Source organism: Ambystoma mexicanum, chromosome 6p (assembly GCF_040938575.1).
Source record: "Ambystoma mexicanum isolate Mex_15411 chromosome 6p, UKY_AmexF1_1, whole genome shotgun sequence".
In the NCBI taxonomy this organism is placed as follows: Eukaryota; Metazoa; Chordata; class Amphibia; order Caudata; family Ambystomatidae; genus Ambystoma; species Ambystoma mexicanum.
In genome coordinates, this window is record NC_090935.1 from 26,547,203 (window position 1) to 26,562,103 (window position 14,901).

The 14,901-nt window shown below is 48.2% G+C and overlaps 1 protein-coding gene across 2 annotated transcripts in view; it reads right to left on the reverse strand.

Annotated features, from left to right (window-relative positions):
• The window catches only part of LOC138511169 (uncharacterized), a 296,224-nt gene that overhangs the window by 266,197 nt on the left and 15,126 nt on the right, over positions 1-14,901 (reverse strand). Inside the window, exon 1 of one of the 2 annotated variants that reach the window (XM_069626677.1) lies at positions 610-660. The exons of the other annotated variant lie outside the window; for it this stretch is intronic. The gene's annotated coding sequence lies outside the window, so the exon portion shown is untranslated. Of the gene's footprint in view, positions 1-609; positions 661-14,901 lie in introns of those variants that run through there. 2 annotated transcript variants of the gene reach the window in all.

Here is a 14,901-nt window from a genome sequence, read left to right on the forward strand (position 1 = left end):
CCCTTACTCTGCCTGCACAGACTATTATCCTCTCAGAAGTTCAAGGGAGTTGTTTTCCCCCATGTTCCCACCCTCCTTGAGCGCATTGAAACACGTGCATGTGTGCAGACGCTATATAAATACACATTACCATACCAATGCTCGGCTATGGCAAGCCTGGCCGTCTTTCATGTGGGGCCCACTGCCAGGCCTCAAGGAAGCGCACCCTGTGCGAAACATGTGTTGGCCATCACCAAACCATGCAGAAATGCCTGACATCATCACTCTGACCTTGGAGTCACTGGACAGCCACTGAAAAGGGTGGCCCCGTCCAATCCCATGCGCAGAACTGCACCGGCCGGCTCCTAGAAGCCCCAATGTCCGCTCCAAGGCGCTTCAGTAATTAAAAGACAGACTCCCTGAGTTTACACAAGCGGAGGTGTAAATGCCCTCTCTCCCATACCAGTGAAGTGTGTCTCACGCACAGAGGAGATGGCACGCCTCGGAGGAGTGCAATGTTTACGTCACAGAACTCGCTCCCTACGTCACTCACTCATCTATTCATTTGTCTATTCTACAGTTTACCCCCCCTCCCTGCCCCCCGGCCATCACCCATCAATGGGTACTTACCGTCCCGCGTCTTGTCCTGGAGTCTCCTCCAGCCGATCAGAGGCAGAGAGGGCTCTGCACCCTCCCCAGCAGCATTTATACTCTTAGGGAAGGGTCTGGCATGTGATCCTCCCTTCCCCTAGGGCCTGTCTGGGTAGGGCCACCCGCCCAGCCCTTCCCTGCAACTCTGCCCATCAATCACTCCCTCTCTCATCACATGCCAAGTTCATCCCGCCCCCTCGCCCAATAAAAGAAAGCTCCCGCGGGGTGCCCAGAGGTGGGGACGTCCATCCACTCCCAACAGGGGGGGGGGGGAGAGGTGGAGGGTGAGAAGTTGGGGGACAGTTTTAAACGGCAGGTCGCTAGTGGTGGGACTGTGAGGACATGACTACTAGGCGACGAGGAGTGGCCCCCACTCTTCTTCTAAACCAGCAGTGACCCCAATCATAATGTTAAATGTTAAATGTTAAATGTTAAAGGTATTTGTACCGCGCACCGTCACCAACGGAATTGGTCCCCAGGCACTCTGGCGGATCTGCAAACGATAAGGGGGGGATGGGTTAGTAAGGTGAAGAAGGAGTAGGATAGTGAGAGGAGTGGTGTTCTGTTGGCAGCTTCAACTCGGTAGACACCGGGTGCCGAGCTTTGGTGCTGGTATTGGATCGGTGTCAGTCCGCGTGTGCTGTTACTCCGGTTTATGTGTTGTTGCAGTGTTGTGAAGTGCGTGCGGCTTGTAATGCGAGAGATGGTTGTGTGAGTTTTTGAGTGAGATAAGTATGCAGAGTTTGAGGTTATATTGGTTAGTTGGTTATCTGACCTTTTGCATGCTAACATTCACAGTATTGTCCATGCTACAATTCACAATTCTATCTAAGTGTGGACATGCTAATATTCACGGTTCTATCTAGATGAGACGCAGGCTAATGTTCACAATTCTATCTAAGTGTGGACATGCAAATATTTACCATTCTATCGAAGTGTGGACAGGTAATATTTACAACTCTAAGCGCGGGCATGCTAACATTCAAAGTCCTACCTAGATGCGACGCAGGCTAATGTTCACAAATCTATCTAAATGTGGACATGCTAACATTCAAAGTCCTACCTAGATACGACGCAGGCTAATGTTCACAAATCTATCTAAGTGTGGACATGCTAATATTCACAATTCCATCTAGATGTGACGCAGGCTAATGTTTACAATTCTATCTAAGTGTGGACATGCTAATATTTACAATTCTATCTAAGTGTGGATATGATAATATTCACAATTCCATCTAGATGCGACGCAGGCTAATGTTCACAATTCTATCTAAGTGTGGACATGCAAATTTTTGCCATTCTATCTAAGTGTGGACAGGTAATATTTACAACTCTAAGTGCGGGCATGCTAACATTCAAAGTCCTACCTAGATACGACGCAGGCTAATGTTCACAAGTCTATCTAAGTGTGGACATGCTAATTTTTACAATTCTATCTAAGTGTGGACATGCTAATATTCACAATTCCATCTAGATGTGACGCAGGCTAATGTTCACAATTCTATCTAAGTGTGGACATGCCAATATTCACAATTCCATCTAGATGTTACGCAGGCTAATGTTCACAATTCTATCTAAGTGTGGACATGCCAATATTCACAATTCCATCTAGATGTTACGCAGGCTAATGTTCACAATTCTATCTAAGTGTGGACATGCAAACATTCACAATTCTATCTAAGTGTGGACATGCTAATATTCGCAATTATGTCCAGATGCGACGCAGGCCAATGTTTACAATTGTATCTAAGTGTGGACATGCCAACACTCACAATTCTATCTAGATGCGAGGCAGGCCAATGTTCACAATTCTATCTAAGTGTGGACATGCCAACATTCACAACTCTATCTAGGTGTGACGCAGGCCAATGTTCGCAATTCCATCCAAGTGTGGACATGCTAACATTCACAATTCTATCTAAGTGTGGACATGCTAATATTCACAATTCTATCTAGATGCGAGGCAGGCTAATGTTCACAATTCTATCTAAGTGTGGACATGCTAATAATCACAATTCTATCTAGATTCGAGGCAGGCCAATGTTCGCAATTCCATCCAAGTGTGGACATGCTAACATTCACAATTCTATCTAAGTGTGGACATGCTAATATTCACAATTCTATCTAGATGCGAGGCAGGCTAATGTTCACAATTCTATCTAAGTGTGGACATGCTAATAATCACAATTCTATCTAGATTCGAGGCAGGCCAATGTTCACAATTGCATCCAAGTGTGGACATGCTAACATTCACAATTCTATCTAAGTGTGGACATGCTAACATTCACAATTCTATCTAAGTGTGGACATGCTAATATTCACAATTCTTTCTAGATGTGAGGCAGACTAATGTTCACAATTCAATCTAAGCGTGGACATGCTAATAATCACAATTCTATCTAGATGCGAGGCAGGCCAATGTTCACAATTCCATCCAAGTGTGGACATGCTAACATTCACAATTCTATCTAAGTGTGGACATGCTAATATTCACAATTCTATCTAGATGCGAGGCAGGCTGATGTTCACAATTCTAAGTGTGGACATGCTAATATTCACAATTCAATCTAAGCGTGGACATGCTAATAATCACAATTCTATCTAGATGCGAGGCAGGCCAATGTTCACAATTCCATCCAAGTGTGGACATGCTAACATTCACAATTCTATCTAAGTGTGGACATGCTAATATTCACAATTCTATCAGATACGAGGCAGGCCAATGTTCACAATTCTATCTAAGTGTGGACATGCTAATATTCACGATTCTATCTAGATGCGAGGCAGGCTGATGTTCACAATTCTAAGTGTGGACATGCTAATATTCACAATTCTTTCTAAGTGTGGGCAAGCTAATATTCACAATTCTAGCTAAGTGTTGACATGCTAATATTCACAATTCTATCTAGATGCGAGGCAGGCTGATGTTCACAATTCTAAGTGTGGACATGCTAATATTCACAATTCTATCTAAGTGTGGACATGCTAATATTCACGGTTCTATCTAAGTGTGGACATGCTAACATTCACAATTCTATCTAAGTGTGGACATGCTAATATTCACGGTTCTATCTAGATGCGAGGCAGGCTGATGTTCACAATTGTATCTAAGTGTGGACATGCTAATATTCACAATTCTATCTTAGTGTGGACATGCTAATATTCACAATTCTATCTAAGTGTGGACATGCTAATATTATGGCAATCTATGTTATTTGGAGGTAAGGTAGAGTGGCAGGGGTTTTCTGGAGTAAAGTGATTGCTCTACTCCCCACCCATGCCACACTTACAGTTTTTTGTTGGTGTCTGTTAGCTGATGTCTTCCCTGGCGTCCCCTGCGGACACCTGCAGACACATCTTGGAGTCGCCAATGTCGGAGCCGCCCTCGGCCTTGGGGCCCTTAGCCACAGGGTCTGCACGGGCAGGGTGCTGCCCTGCGGTGTCCTTGATGAGGGTGTGGTGCACCAATCAGGGCCAGGGGGGAACTGAGGGAGGTGGGTAGAGGGAGGTTCAGGAGGCGAGAGGGAAGAGGGACCACGCGCCGAGTGCGCTCACCGTGCTTTAAGCACCGGTGAAAAAGATTTGGGAGGCCACAAGATGGCGGGGGTCAGGAGGAACCTACCTGGTCAGCAGTCCCTGTCCAGATGAGACAGGACTGACGCTGCAAGTCGTGCAATACCCTGGAGTTTTCTTTTTTTTTTTTTTTTCCTTTTCAATGTGCCAATCAGGGCCGGGGGGCGCTGAGGGAGGCGGGTAGAGGGAGGTTCAGGAGGCGGATTGGGAGAGGGGGGAGGGGAGAGGGACCACGCGCCGAGTGCGCTCACCGTGCTTTAGGCACCGGTGAAAAAGATTTGGAAGGCCACAAGATGGCGGGGGTCAGGGAGTACCTACCTGGTCAGCAGTCCATGTGCAGATAATGGTGAAACAGGCGCCGCCCACAAGGTACAAACCCCTTTGCCTTGTGTGAGGACAGCTGTGCATGGGCTGGAAACAGGCCAACAGTCGCAGCACAAATCATGTATTGGTATTTTGTTTATTTGTAAAGGCACCAACCCCTGAGGCATCTGGGTGCATTTCTTAGTGTTACTCTACTTACAGATTTGCAGTCATCATGATTGGGCATTAGGCATAGTGATGTTAGGCATATGTACATGTTACAGGGAGGTATTGCATATCACAGGCAGGCGTAACGTCTACTGTTGGAAAGCTAATAATCTTGCACTAGGAGCCAGATTATGACTTTGCTTCTGAAGGAGTGGTAGAATGGTTCAGATCAGAGTAGTTGGGTAGAGTATTCGCTGTCCAGTCAAAGTTTCGAAACAATATTTTCGAATGCCAAAACTTCTGACACAAAAGTGTTAGAAAAAAAACTTTCGAATTTTTTTTTATATTAAAGGGTTTATTGTAAAACAAGTGTTTTTTTTTAAAAACAGGGTTTTGGGGGGCCATAAAAAATAAAAAAAATGTAAAACTTTTTTTTCGACATTTTTGTGTCGAAACTTTTGCCATTCGAAACTTTGACTGTCAAAACAGTCACTGTGAATGAACCGAGTATTCCACAGTTTAGCGGCAAGCACAGGGATACTGCTACCCCCCCCGCCTTCTGAAGGTTGAACCTCAGGATCTTAAGGCAGTTTGCTTGTGCATCTCTGACAGGGCGGTCACAAGTGTGTTGCGTGTGAGTAGATTTGACAAGTAACTCTGTGGGAGGTTTCTGAGGCATTTATGCATGAGTGACACTGATTTAAAAGCAATTCTTTGGTTGACCGACAGCCAGTTTAGGCTGCGTCTGATTTCTGAGATATGATGGGCTCTGGGAATTTTCATTGCTGCCCTAATGGCGTTGTTTTGTACTACCTGTATTTTGTTTGTATTCTGTTGGCTAGCTCCTAGATATAGCGCATTGAAGCAGTCGATTTTTGTCAATACTAGAACTCTGGCTATCGTGGTGCAGTTGTTGGTGATTAAAAATGGTTGGCATGCAGTGATTAGTTTGCAAGTATAGGCTGTTGAGGAGGTTATTGCGTTAGTTTGTCTGTCTAAGGTAAGAGTAGAGACTAGGTAGATACCAGGAGTTTTTGCGTCCTTAGAGACCTTGATGGTGTTGCCATCTATGGTGAAGGATTCAAAGTTAGAATCTAATTTGTAGAGTCTATGTTGTGAACCAAGGAGGAGTAGCTCTGTCTTATCATCATTGAGACAGAGCCTGTGTTGTGTCATCCAGGTCTGGATGACAAGGTAAATGTCGTTGAGTGCTTTGGAATCTACTCTGTGGTCATTGGTGATGGGAAGGAGTATTTGGGTGTCATCTGCATAATTTGTGTAGGTGACACCCAAATGATTGAGGAGGGGCTTCGTAAACACATTGTAGAGTGTTGGAGATATGCATGATCCTTGGGGACTCAGTACATGACTGGTGCAGGTTCGGCAGAGGCTGATGGAGAAAAGACCCTAATTGATCTGTTCTCTAGAAATGATCTGATCCAGGTAGTAGCTTTGTCTGAAAAGTGTGCTACGGAGATAAGACGGTTGCATAGTACCTGGTGATTTACCAAGTCAAATTCAGCCGACAAGTCATGTAATAGGAATAGGGCCAATTTGCCATTGTCTTTTAGTTCTTCTATTTGAGTTTTCAAGTCAATCTAGGCGGTCTGATTCCAGTGCCTAGGTCTGAAGCCTGATTGCCTGATGCCAAAGAGATTGTTTGTTCCTAGGTTTTCCTGGTTCTGCAGATAAGCTGCTCTATCCAGGATTTTCAGAAGAAAGGGGATTGTGGAGTTGGGTCTATAATTGGTGGGGATACTCAGCCCTAATGATGGTATCTTAAGTTAAGGGAGCACCCAGGCATCTTTAAGGTTGTTGGGGATGATGCTGGTATTAAATGAGGCGTTGATTATGTAGGTGAGGAAAGGAGCTCGTTCTTTGGTTGCCTCCTTGTTGATTGGGGCTGGGCAAGTGTCTCCCTGGCAGTTAGATGGTTTTAGTTTGAGGATTATGTTATCTACATCTTTGGTGGAGAGTGGGGAGAAGTTGAATAGCTTGTGGGTATGTTGAAGTGGAACTAAAGTGGTGAATTGTGATGTGTCGAGTGAGATGCCAGTTCTTTTAGATTAGATTTTTTCTTGGAGCATGGTGATTTTATCAAGAAGTGCTTTTTGAATGTTGGAGCTCCGCATGGTGCCTTTGATGCATGTGTTGGGGGGCACTGCTGGGGATTCTAGTTCTCAAAGTATATTGAAGAGCCCTTTAGCACTCGATTTGGCTTGGATGATTTGATTATTGTACGTGTCTTTTTTGGCCTGAAACATCGCCCCTTTGTAATTGATGGATGCTATCAGGAGGTTGTCCTTATTAGTTGCTATGGGCAGGCTCTTCCAGAGGGCCTCAGCATTTCTTTTTTGTTTGCGTAAAGCTCTGAAGTGCGATGTAAACCAAGAGTTAAGGTGTGTACAAGGTTTCAGTTTGCATAGTTTAGGTGAAGCAATGGAGTCGATAGCCTTGAGGAGGGTTTGGATGTAGATGTCAACTAGCGCAGTGGGATCTGTGTGTGAGTCGATAGAGTTGTTGAAGATGGGTAGTATCAGTGGATGCAGTTTCTCCCTAGTTATCTCTCTGTTGTTCCTCGTGCAAATGGGAGGAAAGAGGGTCTGGTAGGTGAGCTGATAGTCATTCTTGATAGTGAATGTGATCAGATGGTGGTCTGACCAGATACAGGGCATGTTGGATAGTATGTTGATGTTGCAGTTAAGGTCTGCAAGCCAATCAAGTGTCCTACCTTTGATGTGGGTGGGTTCCGAGATGCGATCAACGAAACCAAGTTCCGTTATCGTGTTGGCAATGTCTGGAGCTTTAGCATCCTTGGCGTCTTGGAAACTGAGGTTAAGGTCGCCCAGTAGGATGATATGAGAGCATAGCTTGGTTTTTGTGGAGAGAAGAGTTGTAATATCTTCTTCAAAGGTGGATACCAGCCAAGGTGGCCTGTAGATGAGGTGCATGCTAAGTGTTTGTGTAGCTGCGAGAGGAGGCTTGACGGACAGTAGTTCTGCTGAGGGGAGAGGTTGGCACGATATAGGTCTGAGGCCTAAGGAGGTTTTGGATATGAAGGCGACACCCTCGCCCCTGACATTACCCGCTGTAATCTAAGAACAGCGGGTAAAAATAAATGAAAGCATGTCGAAACCAAGGTTCTGTTAAAAGATAGACTAACGATCAAAGAATAAAATGCAAGCATCTAATTAGGGAATACTAGTAAAAGCCATCACTGTAAATACAACATAGAGAATGCCAACTATTGCAGATGGACACTCTGGGTAGATGAACAGGGTTGTGCAGGCACTCACTGGACACAATGAAAGGGTTCATGAATGTCTGAAGAAAAGAACGGGGGCTTATATGTCCCCATGGGCTGAAATGTGGACCAGGGGCATGGGTCCTCTTCACAGTACCTTCATTGTTACTCTTAGGTGCTGAAATCACTGAGCCGCTTCTTGCTGTCGAGTCATTCTGAACCAGTGCCAAGTTGACATCAAGTCTGGGTGCTCTTCACTAGTGCAATATTTCTACAAAAATAGGTGCTTCAGCAAATAACTCTGCTGCCAAGGAATGTTTGGAGGAAAAAGAGCGCAAGCAGAGGCTTAAAAGGGGACATAGCATTACTCTTTAGCTAGCGGAGGTGGTGGGCGTGTAGCAAACCAGGACCTGCAAAGGGGACACGTTCTTTCATGAAGATCCACTCATCATCACCAGGAAGAAGGGCTTATTTGTCACTGCGGAAGGGGGCGGGCATCAGGTAACCAGGAACTCTTCACACTTTATGAGATTGTCTGGGACACTACAAGAGCCACGACAAGGGTCATAGGAAGATGAGAATATTCCTCAGACGAGTCATATCAGGGAGATGGAGAGGAATCTGATGCTTCGAGCCAGGAGGAAAGTGGACCTGACGATCCGAGGAAGAGGCCCAAACCAGGGAACCCTCGTCCACAAAGGGCTCGAGCAAAGCCCTGCAGATTCATTGAAGAAATGGGGTAAAGTTGTGTTGTTGATATTGTTGTTAGCGTTTAAATTGGGGGGAGGTGTAGTGTCGGGAGTTGTAGTCTGGGGAGGGCAGGGGCGGGTCCAGGGTGTGGGAAGGGAAGTGACGTGGAGAGGAAGGAGGAAAGGCAGTCTGTAATTGGTAGGCTTTGCATAAAGACGTGGAGCAGTTTACACTGTCTCCACCTGGTGTTGTTCCCGCGCAGTCTGGTGCGCGCGGGCGTATCCTGTAGACCAGAGGTCCCGGTCAAGGCAAAGTGGCCAGACCTTACACCCACAAGGCCGGGTTAGGGATGGAGTTTGGAGGAGGGGAGAAGCTCAGAGGGGGCAGAGCTGGCAGTTGAAATCAACTCAAAGGAAATCTTTAAAAATAATAGGGTAAAAATGGGTGCAATTTCTTTCATGCTACTTCTTTCCAATCACTACGCTGGTAAAATATAAAAAGTTCTCACCTTTTAAACTCCACAATCTATAGTGCAATATTCCGTGGAAAAGAAAATATCCAAATATGAGACATGTGCATTTCGTGTGGTCTTGTGGGTAAGCGTCAACACTGGGAAAGTGACAACCTGGGGGAAATCCTGGTAGCCAAACACTTGAGCAAGCTTTCCGGCCTCAACTACACCCAAGGGGTGCTGTGTCTGCCCTCTGAACAAAAGCGACACCGTCCACCCACATGTATCCTTTCCTTGTGCCCTGGAAAGCAGAACAGGGCCACAATCAGGGCAAATAAGTCCTGTGGTCTCCAAGATTGCAAACTCCCTTGCCGCACCTTGGGCCAATATTCACGACTTACAATCTCATCATCTCCCTTCTCAACCCCAGATGTGGCTTTCAGCAATGCTCTGCTTTATAAAAGATGGCATGGAAACTACACAGACCATAGTAAGGTAGGCACACACATATTTTAAGGATTTATATATTAGTGTGCGGCCCTTACCATGGTGTGTGTCGCTTTCAAGTCATCTTTTGTAAACATAAGGAGAATAATGGTAGCAAAAACATGTAGAATTGTGACATTCCTCCCATCTTCACTGAGAGTCGAGACTACAAATACCAGAATCCAATTCAGCAAAGCCCCCAGTATAGACCAGCCGACTACAACAATGCACGTTCCCCGCCATACTTTGCTGCAGAATATCATGCTTTAGCTTTGCTGCAAACATGTACAGCAACTTGTCAACGAAAAGGCCCTTATCTGAGCACAGCAAGGCTGCAAAATAAGCTGGCGTATCAAGAGGGGGGTTGAGGGAGCACTGTCTCTGGCACCAGCTAATTCTCTGTTCTTTCTTTCTGCAGTTGGAAGAGGAGGGAGCACTGTCTCTGGCACCAGCTTGTTCTCTGTTCTTTCTTTCTGCAGCTGGAAGACGAGGGAGCACTGTCTCTGGCACCAGCTAGTTCTCTGTTCTTTCTTTATACAGCTGGAATAGGAGGGAGCACTGTCTCTGGCACCAGCTGGTTCTCTGTTCTTTCTTTCTGCAGCTGGAAGACGAGGGAGCACTGTCTCTGGCACCAGCTGGTTCTCTGTTCTTTCTTTCTGCAGCTGGAAGAGGAGGGAGCACTGTCTCTGGCACCAGCTGGTTCTCTGTTCTTTCTTTCTACTGCTGGAAGAAGAGGGAGCACTGTCTCTGGCACCAGCTGATTCTCTGTTCTTTTTTTCTACTGCTGGAAGAAGAGGGAGCACTGTCTCTGGCACCAGCTGGTTCTCTGTTCTTTCTTTCTGCAGCTGGAAGAGGAGGGAGCACTGTCTCTGGCACCAGCTAGTTCTCTGTTCTTTCTTTCTGCAGCTGGAAGAGGAGGGAGCACTGTCTCTGGCACCAGCTGGTTCTCTGTTCTTTCTTTCTGCAGCTGGAAGAGGAGGGAGCACTGTCTCTGGCACCAGCTGGTTCTCTGTTCTTTCTTTCTGCAGCTGGAAGAGGAGGGAGCACTGTCTCTCGCACCAGCTGGTTCTCTGTTCTTTCTTTCTACGGCTGGAAGAAGAGGGGGCACTGTCTATGGCACCAGCTGGTTATCTGTTCTTTCTTTCTACTGCTGGAAGAAGAGGGAGCACTGTCTCTGGCACCAGCTGGTTCTCTGTTCTTTCTTTCTACAGCTGGAAGAAGAGGGAGCACTGTCGCTGGCACCAGCTAGTTCTCTGTTCTTTCTTTCTACAGCTGGAAGAAGAGGGAGCACTGTCTCTGGCACCAGCTAGTTCTCTGTTCTTTCTTTCTGCAGCTGTAAGAGGAGGGAGCACTGTCTCTGGCACCGTTCTTTCTTTCTGCAGCTGGAAGAGGAGGGAGTACTGTCTCTGGCACCAGCTAGTTCTCTGTTCTTTCTTTCTACAGCTGAGGGAGAGGGAGTACCGTCTCTGGCACCAGCTGGTTCTCAGTACTTTCTTTCTACAGCTGGAAGAAGAGGGAGCCCTGTCTTGGGCACCAGCTAGTTGTCTGTTCTTTCTTTCTACAGCTGGCAGAAGCCCGACAGCACCCCCCACCAAGCCATGCACACCTCCCTGCCCACATGTGGGACTGTACTGGGAAATCGTTTCACATTGTAATGGCAGATGTTTCCCCCATAGAAACCTGCCCAAGGGCGCCCTTTTACATCTCGACATTTGCTGTTCCAAGAAGGCCTGTGGCATCTATTGTACTCCTCTTGGAACTCCCAGCAACCCTTGTCTTTCTGGTGCTGAGGCAGGCCTGGTCCCAAATCCAAAAACAAAGAGGTGATGGCTGGAAGGTTTAGACTGAATCTTAACCACTGGCATTGCTCGGGGCAACCCTCCAGACCATCGTTCTTCGCCTGCCAAGCCATTACAGAAGGGGAAAGACCATATGCAAATCAGGCTTGGCCCCACCCCAAAAGGGGCAGTCCAGCCCGAACTGCTAGGTCACATCCCTTCTGCACGAGACCACAAGCATCCCCAAACATGTTTCGCCCTTGTTGGGGCTCATCAGTGAGGAGTAGCTTGGGTCTCTAGGCCCAGCAGGCACGGGACCCACGTCTGGGCATACCCGTCCCACTCGGGGTGACAAAGCAAAAACAAAGAGGTGATGGCTGGAAGGTTTAGACTGAATCTTAACCACTGGCATTGCTCGGGGCAACCCTCCAGACCATCGTTCTTCGCCTGCCAAGCCATTACAGAAGGGGAAAGACCATATGCAAATCAGGCTTGGCCCCACCCCAAAAGGGGCAGTCCAGCCCGAACTGCTAGGTCACATCCCTTCTGCACGAGACCACAAGCATCCCCAAACATGTTTCGCCCTTGTTGGGGCTCATCAGTGAGGAGTAGCTTGGGTCTCTAGGCCCAGCAGGCACGGGACCCACGTCTGGGCATACCCGTCCCACTCGGGGTGACAAAGCAAAAACAAAGAGGTGATGGCTGGAAGGTTTAGACTGAATCTTAACCACTGGCATTGCTCGGGGCAACCCTCCAGACCATCGTTCTTCGCCTGCCAAGCCATTACAGAAGGGGAAAGACCATATGCAAATCAGGCTTGGCCCCACCCCAAAAGGGGCAGTCCAGCCCGAACTGCTAGGTCACATCCCTTCTGCACGAGACCACAAGCATCCCCAAACATGTTTCGCCCTTGTTGGGGCTCATCAGTGAGGAGTAGCTTGGGTCTCTAGGCCCAGCAGGCACGGGACCCACGTCTCGGCATACCCGTCCCACTCGGGGTGACAAAGCAAAAACAAAGAGGTGATGGCTGGAAGGTTTAGACTGAATCTTAACCACTGGCATTGCTCGGGGCAACCCTCCAGACCATCGTTCTTCGCCTGCCAAGCCATTACAGAAGGGGAAAGACCATATGCAAATCAGGCTTGGCCCCACCCCAAAAGGGGCAGTCCAGCCCGAACTGCTAGGTCACATCCCTTCTGCACGAGACCACAAGCATCCCCAAACATGTTTCGCCCTTGTTGGGGCTCATCAGTGAGGAGTAGCTTGGGTCTCTAGGCCCAGCAGGCACGGGACCCACGTCTGGGCATACCCGTCCCACTCGGGGTGACAAAGCAAAAACAAAGAGGTGATGGCTGGAAGGTTTAGACTGAATCTTAACCACTGGCATTGCTCGGGGCAACCCTCCAGACCATCGTTCTTCGCCTGCCAAGCCATTACAGAAGGGGAAAGACCATATGCAAATCAGGCTTGGCCCCACCCCAAAAGGGGCAGTCCAGCCCGAACTGCTAGGTCACATCCCTTCTGCACGAGACCACAAGCATCCCCAAACATGTTTCGCCCTTGTTGGGGCTCATCAGTGAGGAGTAGCTTGGGTCTCTAGGCCCAGCAGGCACGGGACCCACGTCTGGGCATACCCGTCCCACTCGGGGTGACAAAGCAAAAACAAAGAGGTGATGGCTGGAAGGTTTAGACTGAATCTTAACCACAAATCCAGCCAGACATCTGATGCCGGATCTTAACCCGGCAAGAGCCGGCCCAATGACCAGCGCTGTCTATACCTCCATAATCTCTCAACATACTTTAGGACCTCATTAAGAAGCGGAAGCACAGCCCGGCTGGAAATAAACAAGGCTCAGCTGGTGCTTCGACCATTTCATCAGCAAGTTGCCATGCCAATGCCATACACTGCTCCCGAACTCCCCTTTCTTCTTTCACTTATACAGTACCAATGTTTTGGGAATTATGTGGCGCTAACACCACCAAATGCTCAAAACCAAAAAGGGACAGAAAGGTATCGGAATGCAAATGATAGGTATTGACAGGGCGCTCACGAGGGCAGGTAACTCGCCAGCTGTGTTATTTTGCTATGGATTCTGGGACTTGTAGTCCTGCATTTACCATTGGAAAGGGTAGACTACCCGTTCCAGAATAAAGAGGGCTGCGTGAGCTTCTTACACCTGACATGGGGCAACGCGAGAGGTCTAACCATATAACCAGTTGGTAATAAGGGCACGTGTGCTCTCATGTAGCATTAGGTGCTGCAGATTCGCAGTGCTGCAAATAACAGACTATTGACCTGTTTCTAACAATACTCTGCCTCATGTAAGGATAAAAGACTGAGCTGGTCCTGGCAGGTTTCAAATCTGGGACCTGCTGTCCATGCGCTTGCGTCACTCACTGAGCTATCTGACCAACAGGGTGGTGGGTGAGCCCTCCCTGGAGTGCATGACTGCCCCTGCCCCAACCCCACCAGGAAGACATTGCTGACAACAGCCCAGTTCTTCTACTGGTGCCCGACTGAGGCCTGCAACACCAGAGGTCTAGAGATACGTTTAGAACTCGGGCAATGCATTCTGGGGCCTGGGACCTATCTATCTGCAACGTTGCCTACTTAAATATTGTCCCTCCCGAGCCCTCCCCTCATCTACCTCCAACCTTCGGTACTCCAAGCAGCGATTTGGAGGGAGATCCTCATCCTCAGCAGGGGCCTCTCTGGAACAGCCTTCCTGCCGCCCTCAGTCTTGAGCCTGATCTTCTTAAGTTCTGGAAACTCCTCAAGACGTTCCTCTTCTCCTCTTTCTCCCTCCCCCTGCTAACCTAGCTCTCGTCTTTCCCTCTCTCCCACCTCATTTCCGTACAGCTTGCTGTCTGGCCTCCTGGGGTACCTCAGAGTCCCACAGGTCACTGGCACCCCCACCAGTCCTCTCCCACTCGCCTCCGGGCCTTGCATTCGCCTCATCAACACTGCACTTGAGCAATGACCCAAGGGAGGAGCTCTCCCTGCACTTACCGCAGCCTCCAGCTGGGTGCACTTGCGCCCACCTGCTCCCATCCCCTGGAACAGGCTGTGCACTTGCACATGATTTGTCTTTTCTCCCTGGTCATCATTGCTTGATTGCACTTGGAAAACTGCACTTGGAAAACTGCAGAATCGTAGTCAGGCCTATTTGCTGTAGCTACGCCCTTACTCTGCCTGCACAGACTATTATCCTCTCAGAAGTTCAAGGACCGTTGTTTTCCCCCATTTTCCCACCCTCCTTGAGCGCTTTGAAACACGTGCATGTGTGCAGACGCTATATAAATACACATTACCATACCAATGCTCGGCTATGGCAAGCCTGGCCGTCTTTCATGTGGGGCCCACTGCCAGGCCTCAAGGAAGCGCACCCTGTGCGAAACATGTGTTGGCCATCACCAAACCATGCAGAAATGCCTGACGTCATCACTCTGACCTTGGAGTCACTGGACAGCCACTGAAAAGGGTGGCCCCGTCCAATCCCATGCGCAGAACTGCACCGGCCGGATCCTAGAAGCCCCAATGTCCGCTCCTAGGCGCTTCAGTAATTAAGGGACAGACT